The sequence below is a fragment of the Vitis vinifera genome, chromosome 9, assembly GCF_030704535.1.
Source record: "Vitis vinifera cultivar Pinot Noir 40024 chromosome 9, ASM3070453v1".
In the NCBI taxonomy this organism is placed as follows: domain Eukaryota; kingdom Viridiplantae; phylum Streptophyta; class Magnoliopsida; order Vitales; family Vitaceae; genus Vitis; species Vitis vinifera.
In genome coordinates this window covers 11,987,145-12,007,021 of record NC_081813.1, presented here as the reverse complement: position 1 = coordinate 12,007,021, position 19,877 = coordinate 11,987,145, and the positions used below count along the sequence as shown (strand labels likewise).

At 31.3% G+C, this 19,877-nt stretch overlaps 1 pseudogene; it reads right to left on the bottom strand.

The window, feature by feature from the left end:
- Positions 1-12,763: 12,763 nt before the first annotated feature.
- Positions 12,764-14,387, bottom strand: LOC100249771 (coniferyl alcohol acyltransferase-like; annotated as a pseudogene).
- Between the last annotated feature and the right edge of the window lie 5,490 nt (positions 14,388-19,877).

The window sequence follows — 19,877 nt, the reverse complement described above, 5'->3', positions numbered from 1 at the left end:
CTTGTAAACCACCAATTACATGATTCCTTAGTTTTTAAGTTAGTAAAAAGACTAAATATCTTAGTAACAATTAGTTTTATATTATGTTGATATATATACCTCTCGGGAGCCTGTTCTCATAGAGGAGTTCCTTCTGTAACCGTTTGGGTAAGCAAGTAAAGGTCTTTTCTTTCTACTGCCTTACCTTCTCACTTTGTATTTTCATTTTCTTACTAAGTTATGAATTCTCTGAGGAGTTTCCCCCAGAGAATGAGTAACTAAACCTCTAATTCCTTGGAGCTAAGGTTGCCGGGGAAGGTTCCAAGTGCAAGAATGCAAAGCTTTGTGGTTTTAGCTAGTAATGAAGAGGAAGTGAAATCCTTTAGTGATTTCAATGTTTTTAGTTAACTTAAAACACCTTAGAGTCACTTGGGCCAACACTTGGTAAGGCAAGTGATTTCCAACCATGGAAATGCACTAGTTTACCCCTTGCGAGCCTCTGGTAGGTGACTTCAGGGTAGGATTTTCTAGAATAGCCAACACTTGGTAAGCTTTTGGACTCCTAGGAGACATCCATTAGTTACCTCTTGCGAGCTTTTGACGGGTAATCAAAGGTTAAAGATCACCTTGAATGGCTAAGGCTTAGTGAGAGGCTTAAACCATTGCAAGTTGCATCAGTGAGAGAATTAAAGTGAAATCTAATTGAAGGAGTCTCTGTACATCACCGGTTAGAGAATTGACTATAAGTTGAATCTCTAATGCGAGGAAATGAACCATCTAACCGGAGCTATGTCTTTTGCATGAGGAACCTCCCCAGTGAACCTAAATCTCCAAGGAATGCTTTTCTTCCTAAATTATTCCAAACTTCTGTTATGATTAGTTAGTTTAAGTCTCAACCTTTACCAATCAAAGTTTGTGTTTTATTTCTTAAGCTAACCTTGAAATGAAACAAGACCAATTCACTTGGAATTGGTATCATTGATTGCTTGTTAGTCATTCCCAGTAAACGACCCTAGAGCCACTATACTATAGTAGCTTTTTCTTTGCTACCCCAGTGTATGGTGTTATAGGTAATAAATTTTGTTGATCACTTCCTCAATCAAGGAGCACCAGCTGAACACAAATCAGCTGAGACACCAATTGGGCACGAATCAGCCCACTCCAGAGCATCTCCATTTTTCCTTTTCTTCTCTCTCCCACTCAATCGAAGGCACTCACAACCTAGTGATTAATAACTAGAAACCATGAGTGGTAGTGGAGGAGAATTCATGGTAACAATGAGGAGGAAAGAAGTAGTGGCAGCTATGCTACCAATGCAGAAGCACTGGCTACCACTCTCTAACCTGGACTTGCTTTTACCCCCCATTGATGTTGTCGTGTTCTTCTGTTATAAGAAGCCACGTGGAAGTGCCAGCGGAGGTGATGACTTCACATTTGGGTCCATGGTTAGGGTTCTGAAAGAGGCCATGGCCCAAGCCCTGGTGCCCTATTATGCCTTTGCTGGAGAAATCTTGTCTAACTCATTGGGGGAAGCTGAGCTTCTTTGCAACAACCGTGGGATGGATTTCTTGGAGGCTTATGCGGATGTAAAACTACAAGACCTCAACTTGTATAACCCTGAAGAAAACATTGAAGGCAAGCTTGCCCCTACGAGGAAGCAAGGCGTCCTCTCAGTCCAGGTCTTTCTCTTTCTGTGCGCTTAATTTTATATGCTAATCCTAATTAGTTGTAATCCTAACAGGCTAGTTGTGATAAAAATGAACTAATAACAGGTGACTGAGCTCAAATGTGGCGGAATTGTGGAGGCCTGTACTGTTGGAATATCCAAAATCTGATAGATGAATTAGAGTTAAAATCACAAATAGCCAAACAGAATTCATCTAACTAATGTCAGTTAAATTAGTTATGCCAATTGTCAATACTTAACAGCTTTAGTGATCCATTTCAAGTGTATAAATAGACCTCACCTGTACATTTTTATTTCATCCGAATGTAAGGAGAATTTCAGTTTCAATACACGTTTGAGTGCTCCTTTGTTTTCTCCTCTGTTTTCCTTACAATTCTGCATATCTTCACATGGTATCAGAGCTTCATATTTTCCGTTGTTCTTGATCTTTCTTGATCTTTCTTGATTCTTCTTCATCTTTCCTGGTTGATTGTTACTTCACAATGACTGAGATGGGAACGTACATGTGGTCAAGGGACGGAGCATAGGAGCCTGGATGTCGAGGGTTGAGGAGAGAACGCCGGAAAGATGGTATTACAGATAAGGGCTTGGACTGAGCCATCTCAGCCCATGAAACTAGGAACATATTGGTAGAATATGCGTCTGCTATCCGGTGATCAAATGTACATGTTGGAATATCCAAAATCTGATAGATGAATTAGAGTTAAAATCACAAATAGCCAAACATAATTCATCTTAATTACTATATCTTACTTACTATCATAAGACTAGTATAAGGATTAGTAAGGACTTGAAATTAAATCCTGCAACTTCAACCCCGAGATTGCTTCTGAATTGCTATGAGTTTCATCTTCTAAAATAATTATTTATTTGGTCTAATGATTTGAATTATATGATTTAGTAGTTCGTGAAGAACATTAAAGACTTGGACTAGAGTTTCTCATTCGGTAGTGACAAACCAAAGGCTCCTCATCATCGCCACCAAAGTTGTGTTCCTTTGAAGTTGAATACGACCTGGTAACAATTCGAGGAGGGATTTTGCGTTGGGATAAAAAGGAATTATAAAGTATTCACCTACACAAGTTAAAAGATTTCCTATAATGTTAACAACCTCTCAACAGCAGCAACCTAACAAGAAAAGGCAATTATAATCTAAAAACATCCAACCAAAATTGCTCCAAATATAGCATGGAAAAACCCTCCTAACCGAGGTAAAAAACCACGGGAAAAATTTCCTTCACTTTAATAAAAATATGAATGCAAATAAATCCTCACTACTTTCTTCACCTTGATAAACAATGGAAACATATATCAATGTCTAAGGAGGGAATCTATCACCCTAGAAAACAAAAAATAGAAAGAGATTAGGTAGAGATCATACCACAAGAACTCTCCTAAAAGGTTGATGAAAGAACTTATACCCTTCACCCTTGAACCCTAGAACAATGCCAAAAAAACAACCTTATTTTCCTCTTCCTCTTTCTCTACCATTTTTCACCAACATACTAAGGCCTTAACGTTGTTTACATTTGGGCTTATAGAATTCCCATAAAAAAAAAAAAATTAAAAAAAATAGCCCAATACATGGTGAAGACTCAGTAAACTTGGGCTTATCGCTTTCGGACTTTCCCTTTTTGTAGTCAGTTTAAAGTTCCGGGTGGATGACAAAGGTTTGGCTTGACTGTATGAGGTAGGCTTTATATGGGTATCACATGGACATAGAAAAATCTTCATAGGTTGAATAAGCTTATCCTAACATTTCGAAGTCGAATAAAAATCGAGAAGTTTGATTTTGCTTTGTCCTTTCATTGGCTACACGTCAATCTTGAAGTGATTTAGCTTTTTGTGCCCTATGCAACAACTTTTAGACCATTTTTGTTGTGTAGGCCTTGGAGTTCCCTATTTGAAGTCAATTGATCCTTTGTTGCAAGGAAGTGGAACCTCCAAAGATCTAAATGGTTGCGGTCATGATAGAGAACATTGCTGGAAGAGCTCCAGTCCAATAACGATGCTTGACAAGGTATGGCCAAGGCTAAAATTGGTTTTCCAGTTTGGCTGTTGGGAAAAAGGAAAAAACTAAAAATTTGAATTTAATTGAGCTAAAATTTTCATTTGGAATATTCATACTTGTGTGTGTAGTTTGAGGAGTGCAGAATCAACAACAAACCTGGTGTGTGGTGTCGACCATAATGGTTGGATGGTACTTGTGCAACATTACATTTCATTTTTCACATGAATGCGTTTTTTTTATCCAATCATCTCAAGTATCAACTCTTAAAAAATTGGTTTCTGATTTCAGGTGTTTTATTTTATGTCGATGAAGTCTCAGGCTGGTGGTTTGGCGTCTGGAACTTTGCAAAATCCATGATGGTGACATAAATCCTAAAACTCATTGAGCTTTTTTAATCTGGATGTCGGGTATATGATGCTTTAAAAATAAGTAAGGAATAGTTTGAAAATCAAGGCTTAAATAGCAATATTTTTCCTTGCACATAGATAAGAATGTCTATTAAGAGTAACGATGTTAGATATATGATGCTATAAAAATAACTAAGGAATAGTCTCACAATCAAGGCTTAAATAACAATATCTTTCCTTGTACATAGATAAGAATGTATATTAAGAGTAAGGATGTTAGGTATATGATGCTTTAAAAATAAGTAAAGAATAGTCTAAAAATCAAGGCTTAAATAGCAATATCTTTCCTTGTACGTAGATAAGAATGCTTGTTAAGAGTAAGGATGTCAGGTATATGATGCTTTAAAAATAAGGAATAGCCTAAAAATCAAGGCTTATATAGCAATATCTTTCCTTGTACATAGATAAGAATGTCTATTAACAGTAAGGATGTCGGGTATAAGATGCTTTAAAAATAAGTAAGGAATAGTCTAAAAATGATGGCTTAAATAGCAATATCTTTCCTTGTTTGTAGATAAGAATGTATATTAAGAGGAAGCAGCTTCCTTCCTAAAATTTAATTATAATAATTACATAGCACAAGGTTCAATTGAGTTGTTGTCCTTGAATTTTATGAATTATTTAATATTTTGTTCAAATTGAGGGAGACGTGGGTGGTTTGATAGTCATGAATGCATTTATTTTGTTTTGTGAAGCTACTTCTAGGGAATAAAAAGTTTCCAAACAAATGGAAAGCCCCATAGAAAGGAACTTTAGCTAGTTCCAGTGTCATCGCTAATGATGCCATAATCCTACTATGCAACATGTTTGAAAATGAGCTAACTGTTAATGAATTGCATTGTATTGATATATAACTGTAGACCCTCCATTTTGTCTTCCTAGCACATGTCTTATTATGTATTTGTTCAGTATTTTACAACAATTCCCTGGTGGCCCATTACTACTCGTGTAACCTATATTTTTTTAAGCCACCTTGGGAACTTTGGTTGAGGGATTTATCTAGTCCCATTGTTATTCTTGACAGCCTTAATTTAGACTTAGGTCTACTTAGGCACCCTAGGCCCATTTAGGCACTCTAGGCCCATTTAGGCACACTAGGCCCATTAGGCACCACCTTAGGCTCATTTAGGCACCCTAAGCCCATTTAGGCACACTTGGCCCATTAGGCATCACCTTAGGCACCATAGGCCCATTTAGGTACACTTGGCCCATTAGGCACCACCTTAGGTCCACTTAGGCACCTTAGCCACTTAGGCCCCTAGGCCCATTTAGGTACACTTGGCCCATTTAGGCATGACTAGCCCACTTAGTTTTACCAGCCTTGCTTAGGTCACCTTTTAGGCACATCTTGCATGGTTGCATGACTTCATGGCTCACATTTTTGCATGGCTTGCATGACTTTCCTTTTTATTATTATCTATTTAGCCATTTTGTATATTACTTTGTGTATTTTTTTTTTTTTTATCATTTCATAAAACACTTATATTCAATCTAATAATTTTGTAAAATACTTTTATTTATTTTAATATAATAATTTTTTAAAACACTTTGAATATAATCTAATAATTTTTTACAATACTTTTGTTTAATTTAATCTAATAATTTCATCAAATACTTTTATTTAATCTAATAATTATATAAAATATACATTTTTTGTCAATCCAATAATTTTTACTCATTTTCTAAAACCCATTTTTTTATTATTATTTAATTTAATCTATTAACTTTGAATTTTGTAGGAAGATTTATCAATGGAGAGTTTGGTTTTTCTGGGAAAGAAGATAGACAGCCTTTTCAAGGGGCAGGTTCAGTCCACGTTGGGAAGAGAGTCAACGTAGGAAATGAAACTTGGGGTTGTGATTGGAGAGGATATTCAGACCCGTTTGAAAAAATAAAAAGAAGAAAAAGAGAGATAGGAAGGTTTGAGAGAAGAGGTGGTGCTTTTTGGAAAGTGTGGAATCAGTCTATGAGGAGGATGCCATTTCTTTTTCTCAAACATGAATTACCAAAGTTGTAGGGGGAGAGGAAAATGAAACATTCACGTGTATGTAGACGAAGAGTGAGGTCGTGTTCAAGGGGGGAGGTGCAAGCGCATGATTGAGGAGAAAGAAAGATGATTTTCGGTACGAGGAGGAGCAGACAGGGGGAGGATTGACAGAATATTTTCTGGTTGGTTAAATGAATCTGACTTTCGGAGAAGATACAGAGAGGTTTTGAAAGGCATTACGCAGATTTAGGCTAAATGAATCTGCTAGCGATCTGATGTCTCATCCGGGAACATAACCAGCGCCTAATCAAAAACTTGGTTTTCGCCGCCCATAATCCACCGATATTGTTTATCAATCCCAACCATGGAGTCTGGTTTATTTATTATATGTATAAGTCTGATTTTGGTAGGAGATCATCAATGGAGCGTTTTTCGAATTTTGGATTCAGAACTAGACGGAGGACAGTTAGGCTCTGTTTGCAACTTTCCCAAAAATAAGTTTTTTTTTTTAAATAATAAATTTGAAGTATTTTAAATTATATTTGATTATGTTGTGAGAAAGTAAATAAATTCTATTTAATATTTATTATTAATCATTTCTTCTTTTATAAACATATTTTTTATTTCTTCAATAAATTAAATTATATTTTTTTAAACACTTAATTATTAGATTATATATAATTATTAAACAAAAATTTTCATCACTCACTTATATTAGTTATTTAAACAAATTTAAATTTTATTAAGATTAAATTTTAAATTTTTCTTCCTATCCTAACATATCTTTCATTTCTTCAATAAATTAAATTAAAATTTTTTATTTTATTTTTATGTTTGATTAAACAATTTGATATAGTATATATTTTTCTTTCATATAAAATTGTTATAACATCTTATATTATGTTATAGATATCATATATGATGATTGATGAATTCTTATGGACCCCGCATTTTGGCTCGATGCATTCCCACTCGATGACACGACTCGTTTTTTTACTTATTTGACGAAAAATATGATTGTTAGAAAAAGACTTGGAGTCGCCACTTATTTTTGTTTTATTTTTAAAGGGGTAAACAAAATAAGAAAGAAAACTCTAAGTGTAACTCCTCATTTGGAAAATGTGGTTTGTGAAAAACCAAATTTGGACTCGAGAGTCGGATTACTTATTGGGAAGGTACGGTAAAGACCGTAGCACCCCTCTAACTCCCTAAAAACGGGTCTCTACTAATAAAATGAAACAAGTGTGACAATTGATAAAGAAATCAATAGATACCAAAATGATCACAAATCATAAGCAAGTCATGATAATGAATAAATGAACAAAGTAGGAGCGAGAGCGTACCTTGGCAGCAGGTAGTAAAGTGCTATCATGAAATAGAGTTAAGGCACAATAACCAATACAAAATATATCACATGCATGCCAAATATCAGAACAAAAAATCAAGCAATATTCATTAGGCATAACAATTAACAATCAAAAAAGAAATCTCATATGTAGGGCCCCCACCTAAGCCCAATTTATCTTGCATGAATTGGTTTCACAAATTTCATTATTTTGGAATTATAAAAATTGTCTCCATGCTTATTAAAGTAGTGAAAAACGAGAAAATAATTAAGAACCAAATAAAATCACAAGATGCGTACCTGAATAAAAAATGGCAACATGTTTATTAAAAATTAGATTTTGGTGAATCAAGATTTTAATGAAGAAAAGAAAAATAAAGAAGAAAATAATGATAATAATAATAATGGAAAATAAATAAATAAACGAATAACATAAAATAAATAAATAATAACTATATGAAAGATGAACGAATAAAAATAATTAAGTTAGGCGAATAAACAGATCAAATAAATGAATTTAAAAGATTTAAAACCACCTGAAAGACAAATTTTTTAAAATCAAGTTTTGAAACTAAATTGAAAAATGAAGTTTTAAGAATTGAATTGAAAAATTGGAATTTTAGAAAAATAATTTGAAACTGGGAGTCATGAAAATTGGAACTTGGAAAATTATTTGAGGATTAAAGTCTGAAAAATGAAATTTGAAAATTTGAAGTTTTAAAAATTAAATTTAAGAATTAGAAATTAGGAAGTTAAATTTTAAAATGGAAATTTTAAAATAAATAAATAATAATAATAATAAACAAATGTGAAAATTAGAACTTTGGAAAATTGGGAATTAAATTTGGAAATTGGAATTTTGGAGGATTGTTTAGAGATGAAATTTTAAATAAATGAATAAGTGAATAAAATAAATGAATGGACTAATGATAATAACGAAATAATAATGATTGGATAAATAATTGCGAAAGTTAGAATTTTGGAAATTGGAAATTGAACTTAGATATTGGAAATTTGAAGGATTATTTAGAGATGGGATTTTAAATAAATGAATAAGTGAATAAATAAATAAATAGAATAATAATGATAACATAAATAATAATTATTAGATAAATAATTGCGAAAATTGGAATTTTAGAAATTGAAAATTGAATTTAGAGATTGGAAATTTGAAGAATTATTTAGAGATGGGATTTTAAATAAATGAATAAGTGAATAAATAAATGAATTGAACAATAATAATGACGAAAATAATAATGATTGGATAAATAATTGCGAAAATTGGAATTTTGGAACTTGGAAATTGAATTTAGAAATTGAAAATTTGAAGAATTATTTAGAGATGGAATTTTAAATAAATGAATAAGTGAATAAATAAATGAATGGAATAATAATAATGAAAAAAATAATAATGATTTGATAAATAATTGCGAAAATTGGAATTTTGGAACTTGGAAATTGAATTTAGAAATTGGAAATTTGAAGAATGAGATGGAATTTTAAATAAATGAATGAGTGAAAAAATAAATGAATGTAGTAATAATAATAATGAAAATAATAATGATTGGATAAATAATTGCGAAAATTGGAATTTTTGGAACTTGGAAATTGAATTTAGAAATTGGAAATTTGAAAAATGAGATGGAATTTTAAATAAATGAATGAGTGAATAAATAAATGAATGTAATAATAATAATAACGAAAATAATAATGATTGGATAAATAATTGCCAAGATTGGAATTTTGGAACTTGGAAATTAAATTTAGAAATTAGAAATTTGAAGAATTATTTAGAGATGGAATTTTAAATAAATGAATGAGTAAATACATAAATGAATGGAATAATAATAATAACGAAAATAATAATGATTGAATAAATAATTGCGAAAATTGGAATTTTGGAACTTGGAAATTAAATTTAGAAATTGGAAATTTGAAGAATTATTTAGAGATGGAATTTTAAATAAATGAACAAGTGAATAAATAAATGAATAGAATAATAATAATACCGAAAATAATAATGATTGGATAAATAATTGCGAAAATTGGAATTTTGGAATTTGTAAATTAAATTTAGAAATTAGAAATTTGAATAATTATTTAGAGATGAAATTTTAAATAAATGAATGAGCGAATAAATAAATTAATGAAATAATAATAATAATAACGAAAATAATAATGATTGGATAAATAATTGCGAAAATTGGAATTTTGGAACTTGGAAATTGAATTTAGAAATTGGAAATTTGAAGAATGAGATGGAATTTTAAATAAATGAATAAGTGAATAAATAAATGAATGGAATAGTAATAATAACGAAAATAATAATGATTGGATAAATAATTGCGAAAATTGGAATTTTGGAATTTAGAAATTAAATTTAGAAATTGGAAATTTGAAGAATTTTTTAGAGATGAAATTTTAAATAAATGAATGAGTGAATAAATAAATGAATGTAATAATAATAATAATGAAAATAATAATGATTGGAAAAATAATTACGAAAATTGAAATTTTGGAACTTGGAAATTAAATTTAGAAATTGGAAATTTGAAGAATTATTTAGAGATGGAATTTTAAATAAATGAATGAGTGAATAAATAAATGAATGGAATAATAATAATAACGAAAATAATAATGATTGGATAAATAATTACAAAAATTAGATTTTTGGAACTTGGAAATTAAATTTAGAAATTGGAAATTATTTAGAGATTGAATTTTAAATAAATGAATAAGTGAATAAATAAATGAATAGAATAATAATAATAACAAAAATAATAATGATTGGATAAATAATTACAAAAATTGGAATTTTGAAATTTGAAAATTAAATTTAGAAATTAGAAATTTGAAGAATTATTTAGAGATGAAATTTTAAATAAATGAATGAGTGAATAAATAAATAAATAGAATAATAATGATAATAACGAAAATAATAATGATTGGATAAATAATTGCGAAAATTGGAATTTTGGAATTTGAAAATTAAGTTTAGAAATTGGAAATTTGAAGAGTTATTTGGATATGAGATTTTAAATAAATGAAAGTGAATAAATAAATGAATGAAATAATAATAATAATGATTAGATAAATAATTACGAAAATTGAAATTTTGAAATTAAATTTAGAAATTGAAAATTTGAAGAATTGTTTAAAAATGGAAAATCTGAAGTAATTTAAGAATTGTAACTAAGAAAGACTATTTTAAAATGAAAGTTTTGATATTATTTGATAAGTGGAATTATGTAAGGTATTTGAGGAGCTGGAGTTAGAAAGTCATCAAAATATCAATAAATAAAAAAAGTCAAGTGTCCATTGGAACATGTGCCAAAGTGACCACACTTAGTGGTGGGCCCAAGGTGGAGAAAAGGTTTCAAATAATGTCCATGGCCTTAGGCATGCTGACAGCACTAAGAAAGAAAAAAAAAAACGTGTGCATGCATTCATTATACATCCGTGGCCCTACCACCAACTTCCTGTTGGACTGCAAAACTGGAGCGCCGACATATGGAAAAGATGGGATGATTCTCAATCTGCCAGCATAAAAATTGGTGCGTAAGCCAACCTAATGACTAACGGGGTTGCTACCACCTAAGCCCCATTGGCTTGGTTTACTTGTTCTAAATCATCATCAGTGGACTTGAAGAGGACCAGTACCGCTAACACAGAAGAATTAGATAACCTTAACTCTGCGCAACTTCTACTGCGGGAAAGTAATGTGTTTAACTAAAGATGGCAGTGTAACCAGAAATTAAATTTCAAATCATTTCTCTGCAATGAAGACAGCACAGTGACACATAGACACAGTCACTGTCGCTACCCTAATCACACTTGTAGTTGTGGGGTTACTTTCTTTTGTCAGTAGGGACGAAAGATATACTAGCCACTCGCATAAATAAATATCTATAGAATGGCTTAGCAACCTCATTCTCATTCCTAATGCTTTTCAATGCATCAGAAGGGATTAGTTGAGTGAGATGGACAAGTGGATAATGAAAAATTAAGAAATAACTGAGAGAATTCATCTAGGAATAACTTTATATGCATACATACTTTGTTGATTGAGTTAAAATACTATTCTGATTATAAGAAAAGAGAAGGATTGTAAGAAGAACTGTCTCAAATTTTTAATCTAAATGGGGCAAATACAAGAAGGTTATACAAATGTTTTCAGAATTAGACCAGTCATTGAATTGAAAAAATTATCCATGGTCGAATCAGTGATGTCATAAATACATATTTTATTATTTTATATATTATTAAAAATTAATAAATTTTATAAATTTTAATAGTATTTACTTTATTTGTTAGAGTTTTTTCATAAAATTTTTTAACTGTAGGATTGTAAACCCCCTCCATATGGAGGGGTTTATTTTTTATTTTTTATTATTTTGTTTGACACCTGAGAAGGAACCGTTCTTGGGCAGCCAAAGGAGACAGAACTTAATAGGAAGTGGGGCTACATGACAATAAGGACATTTTTGTGGGCTAGTTACAGAGGTGACAGGGAGATATTTTTTTTTGGTTAGCTGGGAGGCACAACTGGAAAAGGGAGAGAGACAGCCGTTTAGGAAGAAGACAAGTGGATAATATGCTCAATGCTTTTTCTCCCTTTTCTCTTCTTCCTCCTTTTTTATTTTTATTTTTGGTTCTGTTTCTTCCCTCCTAAACGGCTATTCGGCATGGGTTTGATAAGTTTTTTGACCTACCCTTTGTAAATAGCTGTCTGGATCTGCACCAAAGGGTATCATCCCTTCCTGGGGTGGCCGAATGGTTCGTGGGCACAAACCTTTTATCACACATCAACTAGAATGCAGCAACTGCAGAAGCCTACACTCATTTTGCAGTCTGAAAAAGGACAATATTTCCCAATTGACTGCTCCCATTTTGATTTTTTGATTTTTAATTTTTCACTTTGTTTAAAAAATTCTGTTTAATTTATTAAAAAAAAAAATCGTACTTTATTAGGTTCATATCTGTCTCATTTTTTAAGAACGTACAAAAGATTTATTACTTGGAAATAGTTATATTCTATATGATTTAGTAAATTTTTTATTAATAACAATTTATTTTTTAAAAAAAATTAAGATATTTATAAAATGTTTTTTTTGTATTAAAAATACCACTTGGGTTACGTCTTTTTCATTAGTCGGACTTAACTCCATAAATTTCAATTACTTCCTATTTGTCAAAACTAATCCCACAATTAATGTATTATTTATGTTCATAGAGAATTTTGTATAGAGGAGGAAAATTAACGAGGCTGGAAATTGGAATAGACAAGCCACAAAAAATCGGGGCTTCTAAATCAGGTGGGCTTCTTCTTAAACGGAATGTTTAACATTAAGCGGATGACAATCAGCAAATAGAGATGGAGACAATAACAAACATTGTGGGGGACAGTGAACAAATAGGAAGTGATAAATGTAAGCTAATCTGAGTTGCTCAAGTTGAGATATTCAGAACTTAAGGGTCTAAAGATGTGAGCAGCCTCAGTCTCAATCCACTCTATCTGCCCCACGGAGAGGTGCATGTACACCACCCAGTCTCCATCTCTGACAGGACTCGGCATTGGCATCACGTACCCAGCTTCCCCACCCCATGGAAAATGGTATGACCCCAGAGCCGGCATACCCCACCCGAAATCCACCCTTGACCCTGGGAATCTCTGCCCTGATGACACCACAAATGCCGGTCCATCGCGACTGCCACTGCTGTATATCTTCGCTAAAGCTGGCTCCGGACGGTGAGCCTCCACCCAATCTATCAGCCCCAGGAAATGCTCCTTTGTTACTGCTCCTTCCAGGTACTCATGAATTGCATCTGCCACCCAGCTCAATGGTTTCTCTTTCAGTTCATTTATTGTCTTCTTACCAAAGGGTATGGACAGTACATTTCCGAAGTAAGAGGCCATCATTGCTGCTTTAACCTCGTCTCCACTGCTCAGTCTCTTTCTTCCATCCACCACGGTGCCCATCCTGCATATTTTTTGGTTTGCGTTTTCCGTGACTGCACTTTTGGCCACCATCTTCCACAGAAAAGCACTGAGAGACTCTAGTTTAGTCCTCTTGCAGGAGCTACTCTTGCTGGTAGCTAGTGATTGGAGTAGACTGAGCTGTTCGGCTGTGACAAGTAAAGGCGGTTTATGAGAAGATCATCACCAGACTGTGGAGCTTTGGGAGGAGGTAAGGTTGACATGGGGACGTACATGTCGTCAAGGGAAGGATCATAGGAGCCCGGACGTCGAGCGTTGAGGAGAGAGCGCCGGAAAGATGGTAGTACTGATAATGGTTTGGACTGAGCCATTTCAGCCCATGAAACTAGAAACATATTGGCAGAATATGCGTCTGCTATCCTATGATCGAATGTACAGGCCACCACAACTCCGCCACATTTGAGCTCAGTCACCTGTCATTAGTTCATTTACATAACAATAAGCATGTCATGATTACAACTAATTAGGATTAGCATATCATAGAGAAAGAGAGAGAGTTACCTGGACTGACAGAACGCCATGTTTCTTCTTAGGGACAAGCTTGCTTTCAATGCTTTCATCGGGGTTATACAAGTTGAGGTTTTGTAGTTGTACATCCGCATAAGCTTCCATGAAATCAACCCCACGATTGTTGCAAAGGAGCTCGGGCTCACCCGCTGAGTTACTCAAAACTTCTCCTCCAAATGGATAATAGGACACCAGTGCTTGGGCCAAGGCCTCCTTCAGAACGCCAATCATGGACCCAAATGTTAAATCATGTGGCTTCTTGTAACAGAAAAACACACCCACATCTACTGGAGGCAAAAGCAAGTCCAGGTTAGATAGTGGCAGCCAATACTCCTGCACAGGCAGTACAGCTGCCACTACTTCCTTCCTGCTCACTGTTACTGTGAAATCTCCACCACCCATGAATGCTAACTAATTCTATGTCTCTTTGTATGCCAGAGTGAGGAATGGAAGAGAAGCAGACTTGTAAGCGTGCGTCTGAGTGAAAAATAGCAGCAAGAAACATGGATTTTATAGCACAGGGCACTGTTTTTCCCAAGTCCCCACTGACATTTTGTCAAATTTTGATTTTAATCTAAAATCATTGTCCTCACTCCTCAGATATTATTTTTAACATACAAAATTACATGTACATGCATCGCAAGGCACTCCTCAAACCAAGATAATGACAACAGAATGCTGATAGTGACTTAGCCCCCCATGTTCCCCGCCATGTTCATTAACAACTTTTAAAAAGAAATTTGGTAAACATGCGTAACATGAAAAAAATTTCAATATTGTTTTTTACCTTTTCTCTCTTAGCCGTGAACTACCATTCCTCTTTCTTTTTTCATTTTTTTTTCATTTTTAAATTAACATGACAATTGAAAGAACTCGTTATTATTATTTTCTTTTTTAAAAAAAATTAACATATGACAATCGCCACAGAATTTTTTTGTCTTTTTTTTTTTTCAATCATGTTTATCAATTTTTAAAAAAAAATTTCATATATGACCTATCAACATGTAATATTATTTTTGTTTTTTTTTATTTATCATCTTTCTTTATTTTTACCTTTTGACTTTTTATAATATTCTAGTTACACATTCTTATAAAATATTTTTAATTTCATTTTTTTATTTTAATTATTTATGAACACTTTAAATATAAAATAAGAATAATAACATATAATAAATAATTAATGAAAAAATGAATATAAAAATAAATACATAATAAACAAATTTAACTTTTTATTTATAGATATGTAAATTTGTCATGGTTTTAACTTTTTTTTGTATGTTAAAATGTTTTATATTTTTAATTATAAAAGATAAAAACTTGATTGTGGTTATAATATTTTGATTTGTTAAATTTTTTAATTTTTTATTATGTAAAATAAAAAATAAAATATATTTTTCATAAAGAATTTGTATTTAGTCATTTATATTAATTTTCTCTTAATTTTATTAAAAATTAAAATTTTTGCATATCTTACCCTAAACCAAAGAAGAATTATATATCATTCCCACTAAAATTGTTACTTTTAATACATTTCAATATTACTTATTTTATAAAAGAGTGATATCATTTTTTTCTAGAAAAAAAAGAGTATATCATTTCTATCATAGTGGTACTATTAATATATTTTAATATTATTTTTTTATAAAAGAGTGATACTTTTTTTCCTTAAAAAAACCGTAATATTCTCTTTTCCAAAAGTTATGTTGATGGATGTGTAATTTTAGTATGCAAAAATTTTAATTTTTAACAAAATTAAAAATAATAATATAAATTATTAAAAACATTTTTAAATGAAAAATATATTTTATTTTTATTTTATATAAATAAATAATTTTAAATTTTAGCAAAGCATAATGTTTAAAGTTAAAACCACAACCAGGTTTTTATCTTTTTTAATTAAAAATATTAAACATTTTAATATATATATATATATATATATTATATATAAAGTTAAAAACTTAGTAAAGTTAAATTTACAAGTAAAAAATTAAAACCATAATCATCGGATTTTCATATAAAAATTTTAAAATATTAAAAAATACAAACAATAAAATAATATGACAATGTAATAAGACTTATAAAATAAAAAAAATTTTAGGAATATAAAAAATCTTATGTCTTAAATTTCTAAATGTGTTGTTATGTGTTTATTTTTATATTAAATTTGTTCCCATTAATTATTTTTTATTATTTTATATTTAAAATGTTCATAAATAATTAAAATAAATATATGAAAATTTGTGGAAAAAATGAAATTAAAAATTTTTATGAAGCCAACATATTAAAAATAAAAAAGTGAAGATATTATAAAGGAAAAGAAAAAAGAAAAAAAAAATCATGTGGCATGGTTGGTTTCCACATGTCAATATTTAAAAAATAAAAATAAAATTAATAACGATGGATGATGAGCTTTTTGACAAATGAAGTGAATAATTCCATCCTCAAAATGTATAAACTTCACAAAAAAAAAAAAGTTGGTGCCTTTTGGCATGCTAATGATTTTTAACTATTAAAGTGAATAATTCCATCCTCAAAATGTATGAACTTTAAAAGAAAAAAACAGAAGAAAAATTGAAGTGAATAATTCGATCCTCAAAATGTATGAACTTTAAAAGAAAAAAAACAAAAGAAAAATTGAAGTGAATAATTCGATCCTCAAAATGTATAAACTTTAAAAGTCAAAAGTAAAAGTTTTTAAAAAATATATCTAACTTTTTTGAGATAGTATGATTGCATAATTCTCCAAAAAAAAAAAAAAAAAAAAAAATTATACCATCAACCATATATATAGTTTTCGATTTGGCTTATCAAAAATGTTAAAAGATACTAAAGTTTACATTTCAATATTATTGAAAATCAAGTGACTGGACATTTCAACACAAAACCAATATGATGTTACTTCATATTCAACACAAAACCAACATGGCGTTACTTGGCATTTTACCTCTATTACACAAATATTGCCTTCTTGATTAGTTTTATCCCAAACAAGGTAATTGTGACAACTTCTATATTAAGATTTGAGTTTAATATTAAAGTGTACTTTTTCGATATTTTTTTGAAAAAATATTATTCATAAAGTGGTATTTTATACATATTTTTAAATCTCATTTATTTGTCATCATATACATATTTTTTACGGTTCAAATCTATTCAAATCTTTTGTTGGAGAGGTAGAGCCACATCCACTATGGGTGGTGTACCATGAGCCACATCCCTCGCCGGTGATTCCAGGGATCTGATGTTGGAGATTCACATTCTAATGCAATTATTAGACAGACATGGGGCTTGGGCCCATAACTATTACAGGGAGGATTGTCTCACCCTGTTTGGTTGGTGGGGGCACACTGACAAACATGAAAATCTAAGGGAGAATTGTGTTTTGGGCCCAGCTGGGCCCAAAAATTAACAAATGGTCAATCTAACCGACCCATTTAAGCTGAAAACCCATAGGAAGTGTCAAAATTAAAAAGAAGGATATGCACTTTTATTAATTCCAAAAATAACCTTTGCTGATTATGAAAAAAAAAAATAATAAACAAAAAAAATCCAGGTAGGAATTTTGCCCTAATTTTGGTGTCTCTTCAGATTTCAAGCCTCCGTTTTCTTCTCTTCGTCTGCGGCTCTTGGGAATTTTGCCCTAATTTTCTCTCTTCAGCATTTCAAGCCTATAAGCCATTTTCTTCTCTGCCTAGAAGTCGTTTTCTTCTCTGCCTAGAAGCCGTTTTCTTCTCTGTCTAGAAGCCGATTTCTTCTTTGCCTAGAAGCCGTTTTCTTCTCTACCTAGAAGTCGTTTTCTTATCTGCTTAGAAGCCGTTTTTTCTGTTCCTCCCGAGTTTCTCCATCGCTTGCATCTCAATCTCTGTGGCTTTTTGGAATTTTGCCCTAATTTTGGTCTCTCTTCAGCATTTCAAGCCTAGAAGCCGTTTTCTTCTCTTCCTCCCGAGCACTTCCATCGCTTGCATCTCAATCTCTGCGGCTCTTTCATTTTTTCTCGCATTCGTCTCTCTCGAAAATTTGAATAAGGTATGGATTTCAGTTGGGTCTCTCTTGTTGCATATTTGAGGTTAGTAGATTGCCTAAATTTTGGTCTCTCTTCAGCATTTCAAGCCTAGAAGTCGTTTTCTTCTCTTCCTCCCGAGCACCTCCATCGCTTGCATCTCAATCTCTGCGGCTCTTTAATTTTTTCTCGCATTCGTCTCTCTCGAGAATTTGAATAAGGTATGGATTTCAGTTGGGTCTCTCTTGTTGCATATTTGAGGTTAGTAGATTGCCTAAATCTCGACCTAAATTTTCTTAGTCCAAATCTCTAAACTGTGTTCAACTTGATCTCCAGAGTTCAAGTTACTGTGCCCATTCAATAATTGACTTCTTGGTTTGCTACTATTATTAGGATGCTGAGAAAATAATGAGAAAAAGAAAGGAAAAATTTTGAACCATAATTTTTTCTTTAATCCTTGAGAATACAGAAAATGCACTTTACCTGCAACTCATGATTCATGGCTTAATCGATCTGATTATATTTTTGTAATTTTTTTTAGATTTTTTTTTCATGCTATTTGTATATTTTAAATTCAAAAAAATATTTGTGAAAAATTGTCATATATACTTGAAAATAATTTATAATTGTTTAATTGGTTGCTAGAAAACCATGAGAGGAAAAATGGAAAGGGGAAATGGATAACCTAAAAACCCTAAAGTTTTCTTATGGTGCATTGGCTTGAGATGTAGGCACAAGTAACAGATTTATCTCTTTTTATCTATTAGTTTTTTTGACCCTTAAACCTTAAATGTGTTAAACTATTGCTTATGGTTTTGTATGAATCATCTAAAGTAGGACATGATAGTTTAGAAGAGAATTCTGTATTTGTTACATTTTTTAGGCTATTATCTCTTCATATTATTTTGAAAAGCAACGCTTTATAATTAATATTTAAATATCTCCATTCTCTTTGAATAAGTTTGTAGGCATGTCTGATATAGTAGTACCAACTGAAATTGTCTAAGGGTTTGAGTGAGAATGAGAATTTGTTTTCTACCTAGTGTAAGTATAGGTCAGAGCTTAATAAAACGTGGGGGATTATTTCCTATTGAATGTCTTATAGTTCCATAATTCCAATGTTTTTGGTGTATATATATATGTTCTGCAGTATTATGTCGAATCAGACACAAAATCCTCCTACTTTACTAGATATTGTTGTGATGTTTTGTCTTAAAGTTCCAAGTATTGACACGATTAGATTATTAGCATAGGTAAGTAGTAGTGTCAAATTGGGTAGCACTAAAGTAGTTGGAGAGAGAGGTTTTTGCTTATAAAAATGTGAACTATGAATATATAAGTAAAGGGGAATGATAGGGAAAATAAGTTAGAGATTTGTTTTTTTTTTTTCCTTTTATAGCCTTTCTTAGTTTTTAATTTAATGATTTTTTTAATCTATTAATTTCAATCTTTTAATTTCCATTTCAGTTTTACATTTCTCATTTTTGTTTTTTATTTTTATTATTATTTTTAGTTTTGTTTAGGTTAGGTAGTATTTATCAGTCCAAGAGAAGAGAGAAGCTCGGTCTTCATATCTTAGTTCAACTCACCGTTTGTTTATTAGTGCCTATCTTAAAATAATCTTACCGTTGACAATGGTTAGAATAATCAAAAGGAGCAACAAAAATTATTTTTTAAGCCTTTAAAGTTACATTTTTTGTATATACATTTTTTAAAATATAACTTTTTCGTATGGGAACATAGTATATTGTGAGATGAAAAAACTTTTAAGATCACATTGAATATGCATTATTGTTTGTTCAACAATATAAATTTGTGCTTTATTTCAATAGGTTGATGGATGCCACAAATAGAATATACTGTTATATTTCTGTGGGAGGCAAACTTGTCCAAAAAAATGATGGCCTTTGGGAATATGTTGGTGGAAGAAGCAAAGGTATTCACATTTATAAAGGA